This window comes from Arachis stenosperma, chromosome 1 (genome assembly GCF_014773155.1).
Source record: "Arachis stenosperma cultivar V10309 chromosome 1, arast.V10309.gnm1.PFL2, whole genome shotgun sequence".
In the NCBI taxonomy this organism is placed as follows: Eukaryota; Viridiplantae; Streptophyta; class Magnoliopsida; order Fabales; family Fabaceae; genus Arachis; species Arachis stenosperma.
In genome coordinates, this window is record NC_080377.1 from 43,979,894 (window position 1) to 43,993,182 (window position 13,289).

Here is a 13,289-nt window from a genome sequence, read left to right on the forward strand (position 1 = left end):
GTCATATCAAAATACTTAAAAATGCACCATTCTTAATTAAATATTATATATACTATATAAACTACATTTAAATTCATTTTTTCGTGCATATATAATTTAAAGTAATTTACAATTTATTTGATTGAATATTATAATATAAAATAATTTATAAATTAACATTAATTCATATATAGTATATAATTAAATTTAATGAATTTAATTAGAATAAATAATAAATTATTTATTTTATTTTAGACTTCATAAATAAAAAAATCAATTCACTAATATAACGAATTACAATTAATGTAGTATAATTAATTAAGTAATATAAATTAGAATAAATTATATTGATATTTAAATATTTAATCAAATCAATTAGTTGAAATAATTAAGTCATTGCAATAAATTGCATTGAATGAATTAAAATAATTAAATCGAAAAACACTCTCCGGAGCATGCCACGTCAGCTCCATCATTAAGTGTAGAAACCCGATGTTTATATAATAGAATAGATTACAGAGGTGTATAATCTAATAATATTGAACGTTTTAGTTTTTTTTCTTAATAAAGAGTTTTCTTTTAATTATAATTAAACAAATTGTTGGGTACGATTTGATATATTGCACAATTAAAAATTTTGAAAAAAATCTGATTGGTCTGATTCATGAAAATTGAAATTTAAAATTTGAATTATAAATTGGAGGGTTTCGATTTGTTTGTTTGATTATATTTAAAAATTCAAACTCTCAAATCATATGGTTTGATTTATGTAAGTAATTTTTTAATTTAAAAAAATAAATCGATCAATCCAATTTGTATTATGTATGTTTTAATATAAAATTGTATGGGTATGATTTAGGAAAGGTTAATTTAAACACTTTGCCTTTTTTATTTTTGTATTCTTCTTTTTCTTTGTCTTCGTTCTTTCTTTCAGTAAAAGCTCAGCAAAGGAAAGCAAGTGACACTGAGTGAAATAATTTCCATTACTTATAGTAATGGAATTCAGCAATCTCCAAAAGGTATCCACATGTTTTATATCAGGTACATAGTATCCAATTTTTTGAGGTGGTTCAAGATATTGTATTTGGTAAAGTTTATCATCAGCATAGGTAAATAATATATTATAATTTGTGATTGTTAGCATTACAAATGATGCGGTTCGATACACATTATTTTTTTATCTATTCTATTTTGATTTCTGTTCCGAGGGTTATCTGAAACTATAGGCTGATTTCGGATGAGATCTTCTGTGAGGGCTGGAGCTGTTGTGTCCGACTTGTTGGACTTGATGATGGTGCTGATCCTTCGTCCCCGGAGGGTGGGGGGTACCTACAAGGGACTCCGATGCTTAAGTTAGCAAGGGTATTAAGCAGGTTTTTAGTAAAATCAGAGTATGAGTTATACTTGGGTGCTCTAGTGTATTTATAATGGTGTAGGGTGACCTTCTTAGATAAGATAAGTTAGTTATCTTATCTTATCTTTATCTTCGAGCGAGGTCATCTTATCTTTAAGGGAACCACCTTTATCTCTATAGGCTTGGGCCGCCCTTGGATTCGGGTCGTGTTCCTCTGCTAGGGCCCTTTTATTGGGCTTTCTTGTGACCTGGCCGAGCTCTTTAAGAAGAGGTCGGGTCATCCTGACCGAAAGAGGTCGGTCGCTTTGTCCGTAGAACATCCCGGGTCGGACACCTCGACCCAGGGTATGAACAGTGCCCCTACTCGAGCTTGGTTTTTTATCTGGCAGTCGAGTCTTGGTTTTAGGACTTCGAGCCTTCTCGGGTAAAGCCGAACTCGAGCATTTTGTCACTTTATCTTCCGTAGAGCTCTTTCTTGAATGCGGAACATTTCTGTTCCGTTTCTTCTGAAAGCGCGCGCTTTTGCCTTTTAGCGTTTTCCTTGGGAATGTGCGAGGGTTTTTAATGCTCCCAATAATTTGTTCCGTTTCTCTTGATTTTTCTCTTTTCAAATTTTTGTATCCAAGAGACGGTTTTCCTTTCCCTGTAACTTCCCTTTTCTTTCGCCGTTTCCTGTTCTGCACTTCTCGTCTCTCTGTGAAGCTTTGGCCTTCGCTTGGTGCTTCTGCTTTGTGATCGATTCTCTGCTACTCGCTTTTCAAAGTTTTCTTCCTTCTTCCAGGTTGGTTTTGATTTCTTCCTCACCTTTTTATTTCTGCTACTTTTGCTTTTGATCCTTTTGATGATGCCTTGATTTTGTATGCTTGGAAAGCTTGAACTTTTTTCTTCGTTTCTGTCTTTCGAATGCGATTCTTCAATAAAGTTTTAATTTTGCCTGAGTTGTTGTTGGAAAGCTTGCATCTTTTTGTACTACTATGCTCGACTGTCGCTATGATGTATGTTTCTGATTTTTTTGTCTTTCTGTATGCTTTCGGCTGGATTTCCTGGCTCTGGCTTCCTTTTAGGGTTGATTTCCGTACTGCCATTTTGAAAAAGGTTATTCCTTTGATAACTTATTTGCTTCGTTGATGATTTTGCTATACTGGTTGATGACTGCTCTTCAGTAGAGATGGTGGTTTTTGATGACTTTCTTTTGACTTTTCGCCGTTTTCTTCTCAGGACACTCGTTTTGTTTGAAAAGATGATTTTATCTTTGTAGCTATTTCACTCTGCTATTGCCTCCAAAGGATGCCCCTGGACCTTGGTGTGTGTCTTGGAGTTTTCCTTTTACTATTTTTGTGTACTTTAAGGTCGCGGTTGCTCGAGTTGCTTCCTTTTTGTCCAGACCTATTTTTTGGGGTTGGTAACTTGTTTCCTTTTCTTTGTAGGATTAGTTGGCCATGTCGTTTCGCAAAAATATTGTTGAGGCATCCTCTAAGGTACCTGAGGGGATGTCCGAGTGGTTGGACTCCCTGGTGTTGCTGTGTGTATTCCTAGCTAATGCAGAATGCACAGAGCTTAGGAAACACCATCGGATCTGTAGTAGCGAGAATCAAGAACGCAATTATGAGTTGGTGGAACCCGATTCTGATGATAGGGTCTGCTTTCCTACTTCAACACAGGGAGAGCGTCCTTTCTTTTATGCTTACGATTTTTTCTTTAGCCAGATGGGAATTACCCTTCCTTTTACTTCCTTTGAGACTGACCTATTGTGGTCTTGCAACGTGGCCCCCTCTCAGCTTCATCCAAACTCTTGGGGCTTTATCAAGATCTTTCAGATGGTTTGTCATGAGTTTGGCATTAAACCCTATTTAACCCTTTTTCTGTATCTCTTTGTGTTGACCAAGCCTGGGACTACCAAAAAGAAAGCTTCTTGGATTTCTTTTAGGTCGGCCTAGGGACATAAAGTCTTCTCCATGTATGATGAGTCTTTCCGTGATTTTAAGAATTATTTTTTCAAGATCCGAGCTGTTGAAGGAGCTCGTCCTTTCTTCCTGGATGAGAATGGTGAGCCTCGTTTTTCTTTAGAGTGGCAGAGGAATGTAGTTGTGTCTAGGTATACCTGGGAGATGTTAGACGAGGTCGAGCAGGCCTTCGTTGCTGCTTTAGAAGACATTTGGGGGGATGATGAGCGGATAATTTATACGCTTTTTGGCATTATTTTTAGGTTATTTTTAGCATGATCTAGTTACTTTTAGGGATGTTTTCATCAGTTTTTATGTTAAATTCACATTTCTGGACTTTACTATGAGTTTGTGTATTTTTCTGTGATTTCAGGTAATTTTTGGCTGAAATTGAGGGACCTGAGCAAAACTCTGAGAAGGAGGCTAACAAAGGACTGCTGATGCTGTTGGAATCTGACCTCCCTGTACTCGAAATGGATTTTCTGGAGCTACAAAACTTCAAATGGCGCGCTCTCAACGGCGTTGGAAAGTAGACATCCAGAGCTTTCCAGCAATATATAATAGTCCATACTTTATTCAGGAATTGACGACGTAAACTGGCGCTCAACGCCAGTTCCATGTTGTTGTCTGGAGTCAAACGCCAGAAACACGTCACGACCCGGAGTTGAACGCCCAAAACACGTTACAACTTGGCGTTCAACTCCAAAAGAAGCCTCAGCTTGTGGATAGATCAAGCTCAGCCCAAACATACACCAAGTGGGCCCCGGAAGTGGATTTATGCATCAATTACTTACTCTTGTAAACCCTAGTGGCTAGTTTATTATAAATAGGACTATTTACTATTGTATTAGTCATCTTTTGGCCATTCGGTCTTTTGATCATTCAGGGGGCCGGCCATTCGGCCATGCCTGAATCTTCATCACTTATGTATTTTCAACGGTGGAGTTTCTACACACCATAGATTAAGGGTGTGGAGCTCTGCTGTACCTCAAGTTTCAATGCAATTACTACTATTTTCTATTCAATTCTCCTTATTCTTATTGCAAGATATACGTTGCACTTCAACTTGATGAATGTGATGATCCGTGACACTCATAATCATTCTCATCTATGAACGCGCGTGACTGACAACCACTTCCGTTCTACCTTAGGCCGGGCGCATATCTCTTAGATTTCCCAACAAAATCTTCGTGGTATAAGCTAGATAGATGGCGGCATTCATGGGAATCCGGAAAGTCTAACCTTGTCTGTGGTATTCCGAGTAGGATTCCGGGAATCCGGAAAGTCTAACCTTGTTTGTGGTATTCCGAGTAGGATTCTGGGATTGAATGACTGTGACGAGCTTCAAACTCCTGAAGGCTGGGCGTTAGTGACAGACGCAAAAGAATCAAGGGATTCTATTCCAACCTGATTGAGAACCGACAGATGATTAGCCGTGCTGTGACAGAGCATAGGACCATTTTCATTGAGAGGATGAGATGTAGCCATTGACAACGGTGATGCCCTACATACAGCTTGCCATGGAAAGGAGTAAGAAGGATTGGATGAATGTAATAAGAAAGTAGAGATTCGAGAGGAGCACAGCATCTCCATATGCCTATCTGAAATTCCCACCATGGAATTATATGAGTAACTATTTACTATTTTATTTTCTGTTTATTATTTATTTTCGAACTTATCCATAATCAATTATTATCCGCCTGACTGAGATTTACAAGACGACCATAGCTTGCTTCATACCAAAAATCTCTGTGGGATCGACCCTTACTCACGTAAGGTATTATTTGGATGACCCAGTACACTTGCTGGTTAAGTTGAACGGAGTTGTGACCACACATAGTTGTGAACCATGGTATTGGCATCATGTTTTTGTCGCCATTGCTAGGGAAAGAAAAAGCAATGAATTTTACAAAATACAATAACAAATGAATCACAATTTCATCTACCAAGTTTTTGGCGCCGTTGCCGGGGATTGTTCGAGTGTGGACAACTGAAGGTTCATCTTATTGCTCAGATTAGGTAATTTTCTTTTCAAAAAGTTTTTCAAAAATCTTTCAAAATTTTTTTTATTAATTTTCGTTTTTCTAAGAATATTTTCGAAAAAAAATATAAGAAAATATAAAAAATCATGAAATCATAAAAAAAAATATTTTGTCTTTCTTGTTTGAGTCTTGAGTCAACTTTTAAGTTTGGTGTCAATTGCATGCTTTAAAAATTTTTTTCTTGCAATTTTCGAAAATTCATGCATTCATGGTGTTCTTCATGATCTTCAAGTTGTTCTTGACAAGTCTTCTTGTTTGATCTTGATGTTTTCTTGTTTTGCATCTTTTGTTGTTTTTTCATATGCATTTTTCGTTTGTTAGAGTCCATGCATTAAAGATTTCTAAGTTTGATGTCTTACATGTTTTCTTTGCATAAAAAATTTTTCAAAATTATGTTCTTGATGTTCATCATGATCTTCAAAGTGTTCTTGGTGTTCATCTTGACATTCATAGTGTTCTTGCATGCATCATGTGTTTGATCCAAAATTTTTCATGTTTTGGGTTATTTTTATGTTTTTCTCTCTCATCATTAAAAATTCAAAAATAAAAAATATATCTTTTCCTTAATTTTCTCCAAATTTTCGAAATTTTGGGTTGACTTGGTAAAAAATTTTTAAAATTAGTTGTTTCTTACAAGTCAAGTCAAATTTTCAATTTTAAAAATCTTATCTTTTTCAAAAATCATATCTTTTTCATTTTTTTTATTATTTTCGAAAAAAAAAATTTTTTTCCAAAAATTTTTTTTCAAAATATTTTCAAAATATTTTTCTTAACTTTATATCATATTTTCGAAATTACACTAACAATTAATGTGATTGATTCAAAAATTTGAAGTTTGTTACTTTCTTGTTAAGAAAGGTTCAATCTTTAAAATTCTAGAATCTTATCTTTTTAGTTTCTTGTTTGTTAAGTAATTAATTTTAATTTTAAAATTTAAATCTTTTTAAACCATATCTTTTCATCTTATCTTTTTATTATATCTTTTTCAAAATTTTATCTTTTTCAAAAAAAATTTGATTTCAAAATATCTTATCTAACTTCTTATCTTCTTATCTTTTCAAATTTGACTTTAATATCTTTTTCAACTAACTATTTGACTTTTTGTTTGTTTCTTATTTTTTTCAAAACCACCTAACTACTCTTTCCTCTCTAATTTTCGAAAATATCTCACCCCTTTTTCAAAAATTCTTTTTAATTAACTAATTGTTTCAAATTTTAATTTTAATTTTAATTCATCTTTAATTTTCGAAATTACTAACTCCTTTTCAAAAATATTTTCGAAAATTCCTCTCTCATCTTCTTCTATTTATTTATTTATTTACTAACACTTCTCTTCATCTCTTATCACCTCCCCTATCCTTACTCTTTATACAGACTATTCATCCCTCTCCTTCCATTTTCGCCTTTCTTCTTCTACTAATAATAAGGATCCTCTTTACTGTGACATAGAGGATTCCTCTTCCTTTTCTTTTTCTCTTCTCTTTCATATGAGCAGGAACAAGGAAAAAGGCACTCTTATTGAAGCAGATCCTGAACCTGAAAGGACTCTGAAGAGGAAGTCAAGAGAAACTAAAATTCAATAATTCAGAGAAAACTTTTCAGAAATTTTCGAAAAAGAAGAGGAGATGGCAGCCGAAAATAATAACAATGCAAGGAGGATGCTTGGTGACTATACTACACCTAAGGCCAGAGAAACCTCAAAAAAAAAAAAGAGAGAAAAAAAAAAGAGAAAAGGGAAGACAAAAAGCTTCTACCTCCAAGTCATGGGAGATGGAAAGATTCATGTAAAGGGTCTATAGCTCAGTGGTAGAACATTTGACTGCAAATCAAGAGATCCCTGAGATACCTCAGGGGATACATTTTCCTCCACACAATTATTGAGAGCAACTAAGGATAGGAGCACCAAAATCACTGAGGATCAAGCAACAGAGGCAAGGAAGAGACATAGAGGAGCTCAAAAAGCACCATTGGTCCTTCAAGAAGGCGCCACCCTCAATAAGGTGGACTCATTCCTTGTCATTTTTTTCTACTTTTCATTTTTTTATGTTATATGTTTATTTATGTTTTGTGTCTCTACTTTATGATCATTAGTAGTTAGTCACTATGTCTTAAAGATATGAATAATTCCATAAATTCTTCACCTCTCTTAAATTAAAAATGTTTTTAATTCAAAAGAACAAGAAGTACATGAGTTTTGAATTTATCCTTGAATTTAATTTAATTATATTGATGTGGTGACAATACTTTTTGTTTTCTGAATGAATGCTTGAACAGTGCATATTTTTGATCTTGTTATTTATGAATGTTAAAATTGTTGGCTCTTGAAAGAATGATGAACAAAGAAAAATGTTATTGATGATCTGAAAAATCATACAATTGATTCTTGAAGCAAGAAAAAGCAGTGAAAAAGCAAAAGCTTGCGAAAAAAAATGGCGAAAAAAAATTAGAAAGAAAAAGAAAAAGTAAGCAGAAAAAGCCAATAGCCCTTAAAACCAAAAGGCAAGGGTAAAAAGGATCCAAGGCTTTGAGCATCAATGGATAGGAGGGCCCAAGGAAATAAAATCCAGGCCTAAGCGGCTAAATCAAGCTGTCCCTAACCATGTGCTTGTGTCATGAAGGTCCAAGTGAAAAGCTTGAGACTGAGTGGTTAAAGTCGTGATCCAAAGCAAAAAGAGTGTGCTTAAGAGCTCTGGACACCTCTAACTGGGGACTCTAGCAAAGCTGAGTCACAATCTGAAAAGGTTCACCCAGTCATGTGTCTGTGGCATTTATGTATCCGGTGGTAATATTGGAAAACAAAGTGCTTAGAGCCATGGCCAAGACTCATAAAAGTAGCTGTGTTCAAGAATCAACATACTTAACTAGGAGAATCAATTAACACTATCTGAACTCTGAGTTCCTAGAGATGCCAATCATTCTAAACTTCAAAGGATGAAGTGAGATGCCAAAACTGTTCAGAAGCAAAAAGCTATAAGTCCCACTCATCTAATTAGAATTAATATTCATTGATATTTTGAGATTTATAGTATATTCTCTTCTTTTTATTCTATTTGATTTTCAGTTGCTTGGGGACAAGCAACAATTTAAGTTTGGTGTTGTGATGAGCGGATAATTTATACGCTTTTTGGCATTGTTTTTAGGTTGTTTTTAGCATGATCTAGTTACTTTTAGGGATGTTTTCATTAGTTTTTATGTTAAATTCACATTTCTGGACTTTACTATAAGTTTATGTGTTTTTCTGTGATTTCAGGTAATTTCTAGCTGAAATTGAGGGACCTGAGCAAAACTCTGATAAGGAGGCTAACAAAGGACTGCTGATGTTGTTGGAATCTGACCTCCCTGTACTCGAAATGGATTTTCTGGAGCTACAGAACTCTAAATGGCGCGCTCTCAACGGCGTTGGAAATTAGACATCTAGAGCTTTCCAGCAATATATAATAGTCTATACTTTATTCGGGAATTGACGACGTAAAATGGCGCTCAACGCCAGTTCCATGTTGCTGTCTGGAGTCAAACGCCAGAAACACATCACGACCCGGAGTTGAACGCCCAAAACACGTTACAACTTGGCGTTCAACTCCAAAAGAAGCCTCAGCTCGTGGATAGATCAAGCTCAGCCCAAACATACACCAAGTGGGCCCCGGAAGTGAATTTATGCATCAATTACTTACTCCTGTAAACCCTAGTGGCTAGTTTATTATAAATAGAACTATTATTTACTATTGTATTAGTCATCTTTTGGCCATTCGGTCTTTTTATCATTCAGGAGGCCGGCCATTCGGCCATGCTTGAATCTTCATCACTTATGTATTTTCAACGGTGGAGTTTCTACACACCATAGATTAAGGGTGTGGAGCTCTGCTGTACCTCAAGTTTCAATGCAATTACTACTATTTTCTATTCAATTCTCCTTATTCTTATTCCAAGATATACGTTGCACTTCAACTTGATGAATGTGATGATCCGTGACACTCATCATCATTCTCACCTATGAACGCGCGCGACTGACAACCACTTCCATTCTACCTTAGGCCGAGCGCATATCTCTTAGATTCCCCAACAGAATCTTCGTGGTATAAGCTAGATAGATGGCGGCATTCATGGGAATCCGGAAAGTCTAACCTTGTCTGTGGTATTCCGAGTAGGATTTTGGGATTGAATGACTGTGACGAGCTTCAAACTCCTGAAGGCTGGGCGTTAGTGACAGACGCAAAAGAATCAAGGGATTCTATTCCAACCTGATTGAGAACCGACAGATGATTAGCCGTGCTGTGACAGAGCATAGGACCATTTTCATTGAGAGGATGGGATGTAGCCATTGACAACGGTGATGCCCTACATACAGCTTGCCATGGAAAGGAGTAAGAAGGATTGGATGAATGTAATAAGAAAGTAGAGATTCGAGAGGAGCACAACATCTCCATATGCCTATCTGAAATTCCCACCATGGAATTATATGAGTAACTATTTACTATTTTATTTTCTGTTTATTATTTATTTTCGAACTTATCCATAATCAATTATTATCCGCCTGACTGAGATTTACAAGACGACCATAGCTTGCTTCATACCAACAATCTCTGTGGGATCGACCCTTACTCACGTAAGGTATTACTTGGATGACCCAGTACACTTGCTGGTTAAGTTGAACGGAGTTGTGACCACAAATAGTTGTGAACCATGGTATTGGCATCATGTTTTTGGCGCCATTGCCAGGGAAAGAAAAAGCAATGAATTTTACAAAATACAATAACAAATGAGTCACAATTTCGTCCACCAAGTTTTTGGCGCCGTTGCCAGGGATTGTTCGAGTATGGACAACTGAAGGTTCATCTTGTTGCTCAGATTAGGTAATTTTCTTTTCAAAAAGTTGATGCGGAATTTATAACCACACTTACTAACCGGCAAGTGCATCGGGTCGTACCAAGTAATACCTTACGTGAGTAAGGGTCGATCCCACGAGTATTGATGAATTAAGCAACAATAGTATTTGATAAAATTAGTTAGGCAAGCAGAAAAGGATGTTGGAAGTTCAAAAGCATTAAACAGTAATGTTAGACTTTCAGAAAGCAAAAGCAGCAATGAGTTGGGAATAAAATTTGTAGAAAATAGTTAAGGCTTCAGAGTTATCTATTTTTCCGGATTAACTTTTCTTACTAACTATTTTAATTATGTAGGATTTAATTTATGGCAAACTATATGTGACTAGACCCTAATTCCTTAGACCTTCCTAGTCTCCTCTAAAATTCATTAACTGCCAATTCCTTGGTCATTTAATTCTAATTAGAGGGTAAAAATCAATTTTCAGTTTTCATGCCACAAAAACTCTAATTACCCAAAAATAAGGGGATTATATGTCACGTATCCCCTTAAATCCAAATAATTAAAATTTAGGAGAATATGTTTTCAAGCTATTGTTCAAGTATAGAGCTTTTCCAAGTTATACAAGAACTCAAATAGAAAGAGAGTCATACTTCCGTTCCACCCAAATTCATAAAATAAAGAACGAAAACAATTCTTAAATATAAATCCAAGACATAAATTTAAAATAGAAAAAGTAATAAAATCAATCCATACAAATAGACAGAGCTCCTAACCTTAACAATGGAGGATTAGTTGCTCATGGAATGCTAGATGTAAATTTGTATAGAATTCCCTAATGGAATCCCTCTAATGTAATGTGTTTCCAATAAAAGAGAAGTCTCCCCTTTTTATAACTAATCCTAATAAATTTAAAATCTAATTATCTAAAATTAAAAATAATATCTTTTCCTAAAAGATAAGATTTGAATTTAAATTTGAATTAATTAACAGATCTTCAGTTGATGGGTGGGGACCACTTGATTTGTCCATTCTGCAACTTCTAATTTGTATTTTCTGGGCTAGAAACTGGGTCAAAAGAGTCCAGAAATTGCCCCCAGCGTTTTCTGTATTATTGCAGATCGCGCATGTGACGCGTCCGCGTCGTCCACGCGATTGCGTCATTTGTGCAAATTCTAGTCCACGCGTTCGCGTCAGGCACGCGACCGCGTCATTGCGATTTCTCCATTCCGCGCGGTCGCGTGAGCCATGCGTTTGCGTCGGTCTTCGCTGGTCATCTCTTTGGTTTCTTCTTTTTCTCTACAGAAACTTCATCAAATCCCTCCGAATGCTACCTAAAATAAATAAAATTGCACAAAACTCAAAATAGCATCCATAGTGGCTAAAATATAATTAATTCTTAATTAAACTCAACAAATTAGATGCAAATTTACTAGGAAAAGATAGACAAGATGCTCACGCATCACAACACCAAACTTAAACTGTTGCTTGTCCTCAAGCAACCAAAACTAATATAGGCTTTGGGTGTGAATTTGCATGAGAATGAGAGTTCGATTAAGCTCATGTCTCTTTTTATAGTGGGGTTTATAACTATAATCTTGAATAGGTTTGGCATCTCACTCTCCTTTGGATCAAGAATGTTATTGTCATTCAGAATTAGAATCCGGATGATATTATAAATTCTCTGATCTTTACATTTCAGTTTAATCCTTGAACACAGCAACATTTACTTTAATTTATTTTTCTTTGGTGCTTTGCACCTTGAGCCTAGCCTTGACTTTAAATGTTTTGTCTCAAGCTTTACTTGACACAGAAACACCACAAGCACTTAACTGGGGAACTCTTTTTGAGTTCTGATTTTTCTTTTAATTACTCCCAGACAGTGGTGCTCAAAGCCTTTGGCATACTCTGTTAAATGCACTTGGTCTCGACTCTAAGTATTCTGTCTCAAGGATTACTTGACACAATCACACCACAAGCATATGACTAGGGAAACAACTCTTTGAGCTTTTAATCATGTCTGACCTCCCTAGTCACTGATGCTCAGAGCCTTGGACCTTGCTTTTATTATTATTTATTTATTTATATAATGATTTTTTTTTGCTGTTTCTTTTGCTTCAAGGATTAAATTTTTGTTTATTTCAGAGAAGTCATCATAATTCTCTAAATTCCTATTCCTTATACATCAACATCTCTTGATTCAAATTCAAATATGCACTATTCATATCATGCATTCAAAAATCACAGAAAATACCACCACATTTAATTAAATAAGACTATTCTTAGAATTAAACTCAATTTCTCATGCAATACATCACTTCTTTTTCTTTTCTTTTTTAGATTCAAGTTCAGTGAGTGGTACATGAAACATCTTTTCAACATTAAAGCAATTAAAAGAAAACTAATCCTATGATTCTAACTAATAAAAGATCATGCAACAGACAAAGTAAAATAGCAGAAAGCCAGAACATAACATAGAAAAAAGAGGGGAGGAATAAAAATGAAAGGAACTCAACCACCTTAGTTATCCTAGCAGTCGCTTTATTCTTCAGGTTGTGCTCCTTCGTGAAGATGATTCGCCTCCCTTTTGTGCCAGAAAACCAATAAGCGCAGCGTCCAACAACACCAAACTTAAAGGTTTGCTTGTCCTCAAGCAAATAAGAACTGAAAATAGAAGAGACAAGTATTATGAGGAGAGAAAAATAAAAGGATAAAAGAATAAGAGAGAATTAGGATTGGGAGAGAGAGAGAAAAAGAAAACTGGGCGGCGAATTAGTGTGGCGCAAGCGACGCGAACGCGTGGAGCACGCGGTCGCATGGGTCGCGCATTCTTCTTAATGACGCGTTAGCATCAGGCACGCATTCGCGTGACTTGTATTTTGTGCAATTCGCGTGAAGCCAGCAGCGTGCCCGCGCGACTTTCTGTTCGCATGGCTTGGGATGCCTATTTTCATACGACGCGATAGCGTCGATCACGCTAACGCGTGGATGGCCGTTTGTGTAATCGACGCGATCGCATTGGTCATGCGTTCGCATGACCAATTCCGTGCGTTTAGCACGACTCTTGCCCCAAGCCAGCACAACTCTCTGCCCAAACACTCTTTTACGTCGATTTCGCAGGTCACGCGAACGCGTCAGTGACGCGGCCGC